The sequence below is a fragment of the Ambystoma mexicanum genome, chromosome 4p (assembly GCF_040938575.1).
Source record: "Ambystoma mexicanum isolate Mex_15411 chromosome 4p, UKY_AmexF1_1, whole genome shotgun sequence".
NCBI classification, from domain to species: domain Eukaryota; kingdom Metazoa; phylum Chordata; class Amphibia; order Caudata; family Ambystomatidae; genus Ambystoma; species Ambystoma mexicanum.
Window position 1 is genome coordinate 939227951 of NC_090927.1, and position 14784 is coordinate 939242734.

The window sequence follows — 14784 nt, forward strand, 5'->3', positions numbered from 1 at the left end:
CCATTCTCGGAGCTAGTTAGGTTTAATCAGGGGGAAGGACACCAGCTTGTGTCTTGTGTACTTGACTACAGCTACTCAAACCGAAGATCTTCCATTTGCCAGCTTGTTTGACCAGTCCCTATGTAGTGCAGGAGTCCCCCGACATCCTCCCTATTGTCCCCACAACTGAGGCTCAGAGAAGAGTGAGATCTGCAGTAACTGCCAGGAACCAATGTCTTCAGCTGCATCTATTCTTCATATTAAGGTACTGTGCCAACCCGATTGAGAGAACTTACCTCTAATCAGCTTGTGACCCAACATGTGATTCTTTTTCGTACAAACTACTTCTGAGAACGTTGGCAAAGACTTACCTTTTACTACAAGAACTGCTCTTTGCTATCCAAGACACTTGCCCATTGATTTTGGCCTATGCCTATTGATCTGAATCGAGTCCTCTAGTGAATTGAAACTACTTGCACTGCCTAAGAAAGTATTTGAGATCTATTTGATTAACTTGCACCTTTTTACTCGTATTTAAAGTGACTGAAATACCATTTTTCTCCTATTTCAGGGGAGCCTAATCTACTCAGAAACGTATTGGTTTAGTACTGACGTGTGTTTGTGTATGAGATTAAGTTGCCTTCTTCTAGTGAATGTTTTCTAAATGCCTGTGTAATAAATGAATAAGTGTTTTACCAAGAAACCCTGAGTGTAAGTGTCTACTTGAACCACTGTGATTGTAAGACCTCTGTGTAACATCCTTTTACTGCTCGCATTCTCTCTTGAGATAAGTCTGGCTGCTCAGCTCACTACCAAAAACTGTGTAGTACAGACTTATACCAAAGGTTTGTTTTGCTTACACCTGTAGTCCTAATTATACGTGGTGGCCCCAGAGGGTGCTGCATGCAATTCTGCCTAAAAGAGTCCAACCCTTACACTGATGGGACCAATTGGTTTCAAGAAGACCTGCATTTTGAGCCATCTCACGATGAGCTGTGACCTCCCTGAGCTGCAAACCACCAATACCATGGGAATTTGAGGCAGATTACTGTGCAATGTCTTCCTGAGAGTGAATCTTGCTAATGCTTTGGGGGACTCCTGTTGGACCTCCTGAAGCAAGATTGTTCTCCTTGAAGTCCGCTCACCAGAGTGCAGCCTAATTTCAGAGAGCCACACAAACCCCAAAAAAATCATTTGTTGGGAGACTTTTCCGTTGACTGCTGCTGCAAGTTCCCATCCAGTGTCTGTTCTTTCATCACCATGACCAAGAATCCAGAGACCAGGTCCTGTGCTGCTGCATCCTGAAGGAGTCCATCTGCAAGCTCTTCTTCACTTCTGAGGTACCGTGTGGCTGAGGGTAATACTAACCTAATGTCTTGTGTCACTCCTTTGTGGTTATGGTGGTGATTAGTGTAGTTGGGAGTTTGCCCATACCGTTTGCCCAGGCTTAACGCTGGGATGTATCTAGGAATTCTTCTACAAAGTTCCTGAACAACTTCTACTAACTCTAGGGGCTGTACTTGTTGGACGAGAAATCCTCTGGAACTCTGACTTTCTTGCATCTCTGCCTTATGCTGACCTGCCTAATGTTGGCCACTGGACCACCAGTGTCCCCCTTCTGCCCCTAAAATCACTCATGCCTTAGAATAGGCAAGGACCTTTAAAGTATAAGGCCTCTGGCTAGAAAATACAATAAGTGTTACTTACTTGCTATGTGGTTATGTAGTAACTGGTTATCTCTGAAACAGAATAGGTTACAAAGTGTTACAACAAACTGTTACAACATTCTTACTTATTTGTGAATTGTTTTTTACTGCCATTCTGAAAAGTATACAAAATTATTTACTTACACCTTTGAAATGCGTTCCACTATTCTAGAAAGTAACAGTGTTGGTATTATTATATTATTCCAGAAACTGAATAAGTTTAAGAGGTTATTACGAATAGGTTTTTACTCACCTTGAATAGATACTGCCATTCGAAATGTGTAAATCTGAATTCTTACTTATCTTTCAAGGGCATACTGCCATTCTGTAATTCATAAGTTATTGCTTAACTTTGAATTGTTTTTGACTATTCTAAAAAGTAATATGGGTGTAACTGTAACATTCCTGAAAGAGGAATAAGTTACATATGTACTTATAGGTACTTACTTGTAACATTGTTGGTAGAACTATACTGTAATTCTAAAAGTCGACTAATGTGGTTTTACTCCCATTGAATAGCATACTGCAATTCTAAATATGCAACAGTAGGTTTCACTCACCTTGAACTGCATAATGATATTCTAAATAAGGTTTATACTTTGGTTTACATACCATACATATTGTGTTGGTTTTTATAATTGTGTTTATGACATATAATAGTACTTACCTTTCTAAAGAATTCTCTTTGCATATATATATATATAAAATAAACCATTTCTTTTTAAATCCATCAGTGTATCAGTGTTTCTTTGGACCGTATGTATGCTACAAGTGCTTTGTACCTCTATACATCGCTCTCTCCCTCCTAAAATAAGACTGTATGCTCTGTCATTGCTATCAAATATAATCTCAGGTGGTACAGCCTTTTACTAAGAGGTGGCATTTCTGTATTGCCCAAGGTATAGTTTTATGAAGTCCCGTTGGGTGGACTTTAGAAAAACTGTTTGAACAAATAGTGTGCTTGTTTTGTTTTTCATTAGTTGTGTTATAATCAAACTTTTCACATTACATTACAAATACAATGTTTGATACAAAACAGAGAACTTTGACCTCTACATTTCTTAAATAAATGTAACCTCTGTCAACAAATTCACAACGACCCATGCTAACAATGTTTCATGCCCTAAACATGTTCTTTCCCAGAAGGAGGCTGTTTCGATCCACCAGTCACGATTCACACATTTTGCACATTTCTGAGTTCTTAGACTCCGAGTCCCACAACAATGTATAATGATATGTCGTTTGAATGCTTAGATTTTTACAGAGTGTGCATAGGTTATTGGCATATTGGTCCTTCTATCTAACAAAGAGCATTTCTCTAGTTGGAGTGGGAATCTAAGGAAGTTGTTTCTGCATTTGGAGTTAGGAAAGCATTTTAAATATCCCAACAAAAGCCCCTGTGGTTTGTCACATAAGGAAAGTGCACATTTCCGTTATTGTTCGTATCCAGTCCATGTTTAAAACAATATTTTTTTACATGCATAGGAATGGCATTAGATCCCCTTCTATATAGTTGCATTCCTGAACTATTTTCAGGGCATAAGATCTGAAGCTGCTCATATATTCATTGGAATTTGTGGGCGGAGTGCTATTTATCTCCTCATATAAGGTGATTCCCATGGGAGTTACAATGATCCTATACAGTGATATTGTATTCCACTCAACATATGAGTGCAGAGATTGCAAACCTAGTTCATATCTAAGACAAGCCACAGGCAGGCTTTGTGAAAGATTCAAAATGTTTTTCCATATGTTTCCCTCCATTCTGGTCCAATTTATTATTCCATTTGATGGTATCCTGAGCATAAGTTAAGGAGGGACTGGCCTTGCCAGTGTAGAATTTCATTACAGTGCCAGAGAGAATCTACAATAATCGTTATTCAATGTCTTCATTTGGCAAATTAGTTGGATTAATTTGACTTCAATTATGGTTTTTGTGTGTATCTGTGATGGAACAGATCTTAGTCTGAGCCCCACTTCACTGGCCATTGTTATTATATTCCGAAAATGTCTCCAATTAAAAGGAGGGGTCTTGTTTAATGGATGGTTGAAGACCAAGATTTTTTGTTTTTTAGGTGCTGAAGTCCTACGGAACTGTAGTCAAGTAACACAATGTTGTCTGCATAGGTCAGCCAGTTTATCTGTGCCCAACCAATCTTAGAGCTTGCCAGCCTGCACTTGTGAAGGCAGCTGGCCAGACCTGCCAAATAGAGATTAAAGAGTCAAGAGGCAAGTACGCAACCCTGCATCACGCCTCTCTCAGTGCCAGTTAGAGCAGAGAGATTCACACGCAGATATAGTCTCACCTGTAAGTGGGATCGCTCCTGGAGTGCCACCACAATTGAGAGAAGCAGTGGTGGTATGCCCCACTGTTTGAGCTTTGACCATAGTAGCTCTCTATTCATTGTGTCAAAGGCTTGAGATAGGTCAACCCATGCCCCAAACAACAACAATCCTCCTTTTGTTGCTGAGGGATTGGAGATCATGCCTATAATTAGGCTGTTTAAATATGTTGATAAACAATGGCAAAAGCCTATTTGATATTTTGATAGTATTCTTTCTCTGCAGGCCCACTGTTCTAGTTCTTTGAAAAATAGGCCTGCAACAATTTTGCTATCTGCGTCAAGACGGGAGATCGGACAATAGTTTGTCAGATCAGCCCGATCTCCCTTCTTGTATATAGGTATTATTATTATTGCCCCATTCCAGGATTCTGGTATGGTCATGAACTGAACCACTGTACTGAATAAGTGAAACAATGCATATGACCATAATGAGATGTTTGACTTCAATATTTGATTGGAGAGCCCATTAGGGCCTGCTGCTCTGGGATTTGATGATTTCTTTATTAGGTCTGTTATCATGTCTTGTGAAAAAGGTAACTCCCATTTTACTGTATTTCAGAACATTTTCATATTATTAGAAGGTACGGTATAGAGGAATGAGAAGTGTTGGTACCATGCTTCCTCCTCCATTACATTACGATGCATACCGCATTGATTGGTTTTTCTTAGATTTATTGGAGTAGGCCTTGCCAACTGCACAAAGTTTTTGTTCACCATCCTTTTGACATGAAAGGTGTTTTTTTTACCTTGACCAATTCCTGTATGTGGTCTTTAACTTTTTTGATTTTTAGAATGCAATCATCTCCATTTAATGGTTCGTATTTTAACAAATTATTCTGCTTAGTTCTTTCTTTTTCTGCTGTGTATTTTCATCATATACATGGACATGTGTGAACTTTGCTTTCTTACATATAGGTGGATTGATAGCCCACAGGACTTCTCCAAACATGTGGTGATCACAAAGGGAATTGAGTTCAGATTCCATGGATGAAACAACAATTTTTGACAGTTCCAGGTTAAATTTTGATCCACCCCCACCAAATTTGGACACTCAATTCTTGGTGTTATTCAATATAACTACATATGAGGTTACTTCTGTTGGATTCAACCTCTCATGGGAGAAGGACCCAGAAAGCATATAATGATTGCTAGCGTTCCGTTGTTTGCGTTTATTTGGAATCTGTTTCATTTATTGAACATCTCTTTTGACAAGAAAAGGTGGTGAATCGTTAGACCGTGAGAACTTTGAGTTCCGGTTTGTTCAGGGGGCACATTGCCCTCAATGTTTCCATGGGCCATGTATGGGTTCCAATCAGTCAGAAAGGAGAGCCTGTCTTTTCCATTGCAAGTGGGAATCTTGATCATATGACGTTTTACAGTTGATTAAATGCATTGGGAATTCAAGTCACCCATCACAATTACACTGGTTGACTCATATGTTATTTCAATCCGAGTAAGTACATCTCCCAACGATGTTAGGAATTTCATGAGAGGGGAATGTGAGGGGCTCCAGTATATATCAATTATAATCAAAGTGCTGATGGCATTGCTAGTTTTCAATTTTAACGACCAGTATTCCTGGGACACCACTACAGAACAATTCAGTTGTAGACATGATGGAATTCCGTTGTGCAATTAGGAGCCCTCCAGTGGGCCATCCCTTGTCTTGAGACTGTGCTGGCTGTGTCATGATTGTAAAACCATCTACATCAAATCTAGAGACTAGCCATGTCTCTAATACGGCTATTAGTTCATAGTTGTTAAAGATCTAATTTCTAGTTGTTTTGTTCTTGAAAGAACCAGAGCCCCTTGTGTTCCACCCAATCACTCTGAGCTCCAGAGTGGCTAGAGATAGTCCTCAGCCAACCCCATTTTCTGAAAGACTTGCAAAATTATTTTGGGTACAAGTGACCAGACATTTGATTTCTGATCAGTACAGTTGTTCACTCATGTAAAAATGCTTTCCTCTTGCTACAGGTTATGAGGATTAGTGGAACTTGGAGATCTTCTGGAGGTGTTGGCAATTGCATTAAGTTCAAGTGTGCTGTTTGCGGTCATTCTATTGTTGTTGAGGGCTCAGCCGAAACTTCAAAACCTTTTTTTTGCAGAGCTTGGGTGGCTGACATAATAGCATTGGCTCCTAATATTGTGTTCAATCCCATTTCTGCAATGTGTGTGTTGGGGTAATTGGGAAAGCGTAAGTAGTCAATGTCATTGGAACTAAATAAGAAGAGATCATCCACTTCATGTAGATTTGTCAAGATTCTGGTTATATTTAAAGGTTTCAATTATTTTGCCCCATTGATTCTTCTCATCCAATACTTTGGAATTACATAGGGATTAGATAGCTGGACGGATTGTTCAGTGATTAGTCCAAATACTGTGTCACAAATGCCCGTGAGGGAAATAAAATGTCATTTGGCAGTGCAGATCTTTGACTGTACAGGAGGGGCTGCCCCGTCCAACTGTTTGTGTGCAGATTACCCTTTGCTGACTTGATTATGAATCCTCAGCTTGCATAACACTGTTTATTGAATGAACAACTCCATCGAACATTGCCTTTGGCACAGCTGGGAGGAGTTTTGTTCAGCATTTCCCCCTAAAAATATTGGCTCTAGCTTGAGGTTTGTCTATTTGACTTCCCACACTCATATTTGATGGAATTGGGGTTGTGGCAACTGGTTGGCCTCCAGAGCGTTGCTTCCGATCTTTACTAAATGGATTTATGGTTGTGGTCTTTGATACATTGATTAAATGAGTTTGTTGTCCAACATTCTTTGACTTCTTTAAGCTCTTCGAATGGAATTGTTTGTTGCTGTGATGACGGCACGAACAAGTGAGCTTTTGCTCAAAACATTTTTTTTTTGTTTTTGATTCTTTTTGTTTGTTTCTAGTTGTGGTGTTTACTGCTGTTGTTTGCATTTTGCTTTTAGAAGCACTAGGGTGTAAGGAGGAGTGTCCAAAGTTTTCAATAGATTACTGTGGGAGGGTACTTTCATAAAAAAATGCTGAAATTGCAGGAGGCTATTGCCCTCTGCAAAACTGAAATTGTTAGTGTGCAATGAAGGAGCCACGCTAGTGGGCAACAAATTAGGAGGGGCAACGCAAACAGGATCGATGGGATTATGCTTGCAAGGAAAATACAATTACAGTAAAAGCCAGTTCTAACACGCTACTTTCTTTTCATCTATGTTTATGCTGTTCCTTATGTCTCTTGCCTTTTGCAACTCAACCTTATCATTTTGGGTCTTGGATGGGAGTACACTTATTTTATAGGTGGTTTAGGCTTATTTTTTCTTCATACCAGGCTACCAGTGCTTCTTAGGAGGCACTTTAATCACTACACAAGGCATGTATGCCTGCAGAGCATCATTCATTTTCTCACAGTCACTGGTCAAGGAACATGGCTTAAAGGACTGATTGAGGGGGTAAGATCATGTCAAGAAGTTGTAGATCCCTCAGTGAGTAGAGCAGAGAGATCTTCAAGTAAATTAACAGGGCATAGGTTCCTCGGTTTAGTAAAACGTGTTAATCTATGTAACCCGCGGGACACCTAACCAAAGATGTTTAAGCTATCTAATTGGGCAGAGAAGATGCTGCAAAGATCATAGATCTGTTTTTTTCACAAGAAATAGAATGAAATACTAGGGCACTTGAAATGTTCCTATAGTTCCTGCCCAGTTGTGTTCCATGTCTATACACATTAAGAATAGCACAGATAACAGGGAACGCAAAGGATGGAAAAAATGCATTCTTCCCACAACCATGGGTAACATGGGGACACCAGCAACACGGCCGGGTGGGTCCAAGTACATGTTTGTCCCCATCTCAGACCCACTCCAGCGCAGGGGGCCTTGTGCCTGGAGATGTCAGGAGATCCCAAGGAATGGGGGTGTGATTATGTGGTTATGTCACTTCTGCCGCTCTCAAGGCGTCATGGCTTGCCAAACACCCAGCTTGTTGTGAGTAACTGCTGGATCTCTCCCATGAGAAAACTCCTCCAACTCAGTGGTACCTTTTCTCTCTCTCATGGTGTGGAGAGCCTGACTGGCTGCATAGAGTGGTGCCCGGGGTACAGGATCCCCAGTGGAGGGTGGGCTTTTTTTTAAGAAGCTTTTGTTGTGTCCTCTCTATCCACTACAGCCCTCTGACGCCCCCCGAGCCGCACCACAAAGGGACGCCTCACGATCGTCCTTGGCTAGCAGCATCAGACCTACGACATTAGGTTGTTTTGTTGATATGGCATGGCAACTGCACTGCCTTGCTCGCCTCTGCTCGGTGCCACATGTTCCCCAATGATCCCTGTATCGTCTCTAATTTTCCTCAGGCTCAGCGATCGCTGCCGCCTCTTCCTCTCTGCCTTTTGTTTTTGGTTTTGTACAAGATACAAGATGGCTGCCCTTGCCCAGTTGCAAGAAGGGAGGACTGCGTCAGTCTGCGCCTGAAAAGAGATCACTCTGCGGCTCCAGTCTTGAAAGTCACACTGACATGTGATATGTGGCAGTACTCCTGATTGTGAGAAAATAATTTAAACAAGTCACTAATGGTTAAATTAGTATAGTACAACATGAATTATCATTTAGAGCATTGGAAAAGGTATGCCACTGCATTTCCAATTGTCATGCCAACATCAAAGACTGCTTCTTGGCACCCCTTTCGTATCTGTAGCAATGGTGTTGGTGATATGTTGGTGGCTAAAACCACCAAAATGCACCAAAACCAAAAATGGCTTTGTATATAACTGGGAATTAAGGGGACAATAGTGTATCCTACCATTACAATCCCAGCCATCCTTCACATGTTTAAGAGGTAAACTAGACATCTGTCTTATATTAAATTAAGAGTAGTAGGTTCAAATAGGTCCTCCCAAAACTGGATGGAGATATGCTAGCTCAGTGGAGGTCTATATGAACAACAAATGTTTGCAATCATCTAAGATGTGATAAAGTATAGGCAATGTTTATTTTAAATCTTTTGCACTGTTTAAACAAATCAACATTCCCGGAAGAGAATGATTAAACAAAAAGAAGGAACTTAAAGCATCACAGGTGGTCTTTTGCTTTAAAAGATGTTGTGTTAAGAGCATAGCTCATATGACAGGTCCAATGCATGTAAATGCTTTGGGGAAGTAGTGTGGTCATTAATTTCTATAAAGGAAGTGTAAAAATGTGCGGGTTAATTCTTAGATTTCAGTGCAGAGGCAGCACATGCGAGCAGCGCAGAGAGGGAGCGTGCGCAAGGAAAAGGCATTGAAATCCCCAATGCAGTGCAAACCCTGCACCAGTTCACAGGGCCGGTACAGTGTATTTCGGTGGTGCTCAGGAAGTATCACACACGATATGCCCTCTGCGAGCGGGGTAAATGTATTTTGGGGGTGTGCAGGAAGTATCACATGCTATAGGCCTTGTGCGAGTGGGGTATGTGTATTTTGGGGGTGCGTGGGAAGTATCACACGCGATAGGCCTTGTGCGAGTTGGGTACGTGTATTTCAGGGGTGCGCTGGACGTATCACACATGATAGGCCTTGTGCGAGTGGGGTATGAGTATTTCAGGGGTGTGTGGAAAGTATCACACGCAACAGGACCTGTGCAAGTGGGGTACGTGTATTTTGGGGTGCGCAGGAAGTATCACACGCGATAGGCCTTGTGCAAGCTCGGTACGTGTATTTCAGGGGTGCGCAGGAATTATCACACGCGACAGGCCCTGTGCGAGCGGGGTATGTGTATTTTGGGGGTGCGCGGGACGTTTCACACGCGATAGGCCTTATGCAAGCGGGGTATGTGTATTTTGGGGGTGCGCGGGAAGCATCACACGTGACAGGCCCTGTGTGAGCGGGGTACGAGTATTTTGGGGGTGCGCGGGAAGTATCACACGTGATTGGCCTTGTGAGAGCGGGGTACATGTCTTTGGGGGTGCGTGGGAAGTATCACACGCGATAGGCCTTGTGCGAGCGGGGTACGTGTATTTTGGGGGTGCGTGGGAAATATCACACGCGATAGGCCTTTGCGAGTGGGGTATGTGTATTTCGAGGGTGCGCGGGAAATATCACACATGATAGGCCTTGTGTGAGCGGGGTACGTGTATTTTGAGGGTGCGCAGGAAGTATCACAAGCGATAGGCCTTGTGCGAGCGGGTACGTGTATTTTGGTGGTGCGTGAGAAGTATCACACGCAATAGGCCTTGTGCAAGTGGGGTACGTGTATTTCAGGGGTGCACGGGAAGTTGTACACGTGTTTACGCTAGCGCAAGAGGGGTACGTGTATTCTGAGGGGTGCGCAGGGAGTTACACACACCATTTGCCAGTGTGGTCCCTCCCTGGTGTGTCCCTATCCCCCTCACCATGCCCCGCAGGTAGCCCATCACCCCTGGGCATGCCCCGCAGGCAGGCTGCATGGCACCGTGCACCTGGGAGACATCACACATGTCCACCACCCACCCACCATTGACGGGCACCTGCCAGCAGGCCCCGACTCATGTCCCCTGCACCCCCACCCACCCAGCAGTGACAGGCACCTGCTAGCAGGACCTGACTCATGTCCCCCCCAACACGTCATCACGATCCACAGTCATGGGCCTTATGGCCACCCATATCCCACCCCACGCCACCCCAGTCCAAACACACAACCAAGTATTACATCCACCCCACATTGAAATCCCCATTACATGATACATCCCAAATGGCAAGTATGCACATCAATACATGTCCGTCACACACACAATGGGTGCAAGTGAATGAGAAAACACACATCGTGACATGCATGAAACCAAAGACAGAATACCACACATTGAAGTATGTCCAAAATATCCCAAAAAAATGCATGAAAGCAGAATCCAAATCAATCCAAAAGCACATGGGTCCAAAGTGTCTGTCCGTCAAACCAAATCCAAAGTGATTAAAATAAGACAAATCCATTGATCCATGGTAAAAAAACTTAAAGGAAGTGAAATCCAGTGTTGAACTATATACAAAGTACAAATCCAGGGTCCATGAGCCCAACCATTGAAAGGAAACCTACAAAAAACCCTACCTAATGAACAACTATATACAAAAAGGTGGGGCATTGTCCAAGCGCCCCAAATGAAATAAAAACAGAAAGGAAACCTAACACTAATTAACTATATACAATGGCGGCGGGCAAGTCCTACGGCTCACTTGTTGATTTCCCGGGCCAGGGCATCATCGATCTCCCGTTCCACGTCCTGGAGGCAGGCCTGCGCCATGGCCCGAGGTTTCGCAGGGATAAAGCCATGTCCACCTCCAACTCCCTGCGAATTGCCTCGAGACACTCAGCCCACCTCAGTGCCCTGCGCATGGAGTTCTCCGCCCTGAGCTGTGCCTCTTCCGCCCGCCGCAGCTCTGCATCTATTTGCTGGCCCAACCGCTGCCACACGGAATACACTCCCAATCCAGGGTCCTCCTGCCCTCCGGCCGATGCGTGCCCCTCTGATGTTGACGGCCCGAGCCATCATCGCTCCCACCTTGAGCATGCTGCTGCCATGCCTGTGTCCTGCCTCTTGATGCCTGCACGTCCTCCTCCTGATGGGGTGCAGTTGTTGTGGTGCCCCCCCCTGCTGGACCTCCGACTCCCGACTGTGGCAGGGATGTGTCCTTCACCAGCCTGGCTGCTGGGTCAGAGGCAGCTCCACAGGGTACCCAGGTGATACTTGGGCCGGAAGATGGCATGGAGGACAAATGACGCATAGGGGATTCAGTTGAGGAGGGGGTCAGTACAAGGTCCAGCACATGGAGGAATCCAGCATTGCTGTCTGAAACGAAAACTCGGCATTTCATCTCGAATGCCCCATTGATGCAACGCAACGCCATCCCAGCCAGGACAGGCCACACAGACCGTACTGTCCACGGGTGTCTCTGGGTACACCTCCGGAGACCTCTATGAATCAGGTGCTGAATCGGACATTAAGACATATGTCCCGTCGCAGGTGAGTGTTTCTGGCAGGGATGCTGTTCTGTCCAACCCACCTGCACCAGGGGTAGACCCCTCTATGGGGCATTCTGTGTTGGAATGTCCGCCTGTGGCGGTTATGGATGCATGGTCAAACTCCACAATATTTACTCCTGTTCCTGGGCCAGCAGATCAAAGTAGGAATGCAGTCCGGCAGCCTCAGGCAGTGCCAGCACAGCAAGGTGCACATCACCTTGCCCCAAACAGGTGTGGTGCCCGCCAACGCGGTGACCGTGTACCACCAGGCAATACTGTATGGGAGAACTCCGTCTACACTATAGCAGCACAGCAGGGGGCATTGTGTGAAATGATGGCTCAGGCCATGGATAGGGTGGCCACTTCCATTATCCCCCCTGAAAGGCAGGTGGAGCTTCAGCAGCAGGCAACAGAGTCCATTTGCCACTCACACACGGTGGACATGTTGGCATCTGACAGGGACCGACGGGCTGGACTGGAGACTCTGCACACAGCCATATCTGTAGAGTCACAGGCCCAAAGGGAAGCCCAGAGGTTAGAACGCAGGTCCCTCAGAGATACTCTGTGTGAACTTGAGGTGTCCCGGATGAACAAGTCAGAACAGCAGCTGGAGCAGCTGAAACACACACTCTCAGCTGAGCTTCAGGCAACCCGTCAGGCGATTCGGGCATCATGTGAGGCCATGCAGGCAGAGATGCGTTCTACCCGTGAGGTGCTGCATGGGGATCGCTGTACCATCATCCTGCAGAACCAAACCTTTCACAACCGCATGCTTGCAGTCATGGAGGAGCGTGCCAGGGCTTTGCGTGGTCTGCCTCCCATATCACGCCCGCCTTCTGATGTTGCACCAGAGGGCGATGACAGCGACAGCAGTTCTCCCACTGTAGCATAGCCGTGCAGGCCATGAGCCCATGGAGGTTTTTTTTTTTCTCAACATCCACACATGTGGGAGTTGGGGTGCACCCTGTACCTCATCGCTCCTGGGTGGCATAATCCCCAGTCCACACATGGCCATTTTTTTATTTATTTATTGTTTTATTTTTTTACAGTGTGTTGCTTTATGTGGCTCCCGTAGGCATGCACTGTGTATTCCAGCTGGGCACATGCAGGCTTGTCCTGTGTTTGGGTAAGAAACTTGGGTTACTGACACACACACCCCTACTGCTTCCCCTTTCCATGGGCTTGCAAAAGGTGTGACCAAGTGACAGTAACTTACACACAGACATTGGGCTCCCATTAGTTGTGTGGGCAGTCTGTAGTCAAAACTGTGTACACATCCCTAGTGGGGAGTGTTGTTCAATTCTCCACTGCATGGTGGATTTATATATGGTTCTATATCCATGACTTTATCCTTAAATACATGTACCTTCTTCATGTCTTAACAAGCTTGTCTCCTTTGCAGATGCAGTTCATGTTGTATGCAGTACACAGACACATTTTCCTACCAGCAGTTGGAAGGGGTTGATGTTCTGCCTTAGTCAGGTTGTGACACTTGCACTACGTTAATTATTTACTTTCATATATTGCCACTGTTTGATCCTGTACTGATGTTTTGTCTTGCTGGTAAATATCTCTTCATGTGTGTTGTTTTTTATTCATTACTGAGAGCAATTTGTCTGTGGCCTGTTTCCATTTGGGACAGTGCACTTTGTGACACTTGTGTCATGCGTTGTGCATTCATTTGGTTGCTTTCACATTGCATGCCATGCCATGGTGTGGTGGGTAGCTGATGGGGAGGGGGTGGGTGACAAGCCACTATTTTGATGTGGTATTTTGCAAGGGGGTAGTCCTTCATGCTGCATGAATGTGTGCCTTTTTCTGACACAGCATTGGGTGTCTTTAAGTAGCTAGGGATGCACACAATGTAGCATTTCCAGGTGAACAATCGCAGGCTGGTATGGTTGTGACAGTTGACTGTCCCTTTTGTCATCATCATTGATTGTGAGCTGGTATGTGCCAGGCCTGTGTGCACTCCGCAGGGGTGGGATTTTGGGTGAAGTAATTTGCCCCAAGCTGGGTACGGGCTGCCTCACCACATGCCCTTTCAACTCGCATGTGCAGCGGCCGTGCATGTGGTTGAGGATGTGGGGGCACCACCATGTCCACCGGCACGGCCCGCCAGTTTGCAACGTTATGCAGGACACATGCTGCCACTATGATCCTGCACATTAATGCAGTATTGGGGGCGCATATAGCAGCTGCCCACCAGAGCAGTCAAGGGAGCGAAAGCGTGACTTGAGCACTCCGAATGTGCGCTCCACTATGCCCTGGGTTGCAATATGGGCTGTGTTGTATCTTACCTCGGGTGGTGTGGTGGGGCTCCGAATTGGCATCATCATGTAGGTGCTCAGAGGGTAGGCACTGTCCCCTGGGGAGATGATAATGGTTGTCATTAGTGGGGTTTTCACATTTCTCAGTCTCTGACATGCATGCATGTGCAGAGGCATTTATACTCACCAATTAGCCATGTGTCGCCATGCCGCCCAGCTTCCAGGTCCCAGTTTGGGGGTGACATTCTGAATATGAAACTATCATGGCTGGATCCTGGATATTTGGCATATACTGAGGTGATGATTCCCTTGGCATCACATACAACCTGCACGTTGATGGAATGCCAGTGCTTGCGGTTTCGATAGATGTGCTCAGTGGCCCTGGGAGGACTTAGAGCCACATGGGTGCAATCAATGGCACCTAGCACTTTGGGGAAGTGTGCCACCCTGTAAAAGTCCTGGACAACAGCCTGCCTTTCTGCAGGCCTGCCTGCGAACTGATGGACGTGCAGTCATGATTGCCAACACCTGGTGTAGGCAGTGT